This window comes from Arachis duranensis, chromosome 6, assembly GCF_000817695.3.
Source record: "Arachis duranensis cultivar V14167 chromosome 6, aradu.V14167.gnm2.J7QH, whole genome shotgun sequence".
Lineage (NCBI taxonomy): Eukaryota > Viridiplantae > Streptophyta > Magnoliopsida > Fabales > Fabaceae > Arachis > Arachis duranensis.
The window spans coordinates 26,975,506-26,977,083 of NC_029777.3; positions in this window are offsets into that span (position 1 = coordinate 26,975,506).

Consider the following 1,578-nt stretch of genomic DNA (forward strand, 5'->3'; position numbering starts at 1 on the left):
GTGTTGTGTGAGGAGAGAGAGTGCTGAAAACTAGGGTTTTGGTTTAGTTATGTTGGGCCAAGGGCCCACTTTGGGTCCAATTGGCCCGGTTTGGCCCGTTCGGTCCAATCTTGGTCCGAATTCTATAAAATTGGTGCCGAAATTCTCGTCTCAACCTCCTCTATCACATTTAGCCACAAAAATCACATTTTGGGCTTTCTAGAATAAATTCTCATTTATGGGTTAATTAGCCGTTAATTAACTGGGTTTTACATTCTACCCACCTAATTGGGAATTTTGCTCACAAAATTCAAATGCAATTACCTGAGAATAAATGCGAGTAATCCGTTCGCATCTCCGACTCAAGTTCCCAAGTGTGTTCCTCAACACCGCCTCGACTCCATGCCACTTTGACCAATGAAACCTCTTTTCCACGTAACCGTTTGATACTAGTATCATCAATTCTGACTGGAGCCACTTGAAGCGTCAAATCTTCCCTTAACTGAACCGACTCATGTTCTAACACATGGCTAGCATCAGGAGTGTACTTCCGAAGTTGCGACACGTGAAACACATCGTGCAGATTCGAAAGATGAGGTGGTAGAGCCATCCGATACACCACCGGTCCAATCCTCTCCAGGATTTGAAATGGACCAATGTATCGAGGATTCAACTTCTTTGCCTTAATCGCCCTACCTACTCCCGTGGTCGGAGTAACCTTAAGGAAAACATGATCTCCTTCCTCAAATTCTAAGGGCTTTCGCCTCTGATCGGCGTAACTCTTTTGACGACTCTGCGCCGTAAGCATCCTATCACGGATTTTCTTGACTTGTTCAGTAGTCTCAGCTATCATTTCCGGCCCCAACAAGCTTTTCTCTCCAGCTTCATACCAACATAGTGGAGATTGACATTTCCTCCCATTGCAGGTACACCATGAAGTCTCACAATCTCCTTTATGTATAACCGTGCTAGCTCCTCAAGGGTGTAAGTCATCCGAATGGGTAAAAAATGAGCTGACTTCGTCAGTCAGTCCACAATCACCCAAATAGCATCAAAACCAGCCCTAGTCCTTGGCAATCCCGACACAAAGTCCATTGCAATACTTTCCCACTTCCATTGTGGAATCTCTAAAGATTGCAACATCCCGGAAGGTCTTTGATGTTCAATCTTTACCTTTTGACAAGTTAAGCACTTTGAAACATATTCCGCCACATCATTCTTCATACCCGGCCACCAAAACATCGCCTTTAAATCATGGTACATCTTAGTACTTCCCGGGTGAATGGAGAATCCGCTTTTGTGTGCCTCCTTTAAAATATCTTGTCTCAAAGTGCCAACATCCGGCACAATGATTCTACCTTTGAATCTCCATAACCCATCTTTTTCTTCTGACACTCTCCACTGTTTTCCTTGCTCAATAGCCGGTAACACCTCCCATAACGCTTCATCATTTTGATGAGCCTTTAGGAGTTCGGGCTTAAAATCACTTGAGATCTCTAATCGGCTCAAACACAAAGTTCCGGATACTTCTCGAGCACCAATTTTCAGACTCTCAAATCCCTTGAGCAACTTCTCCTCTTGAAGCATCATCCAAGCCGC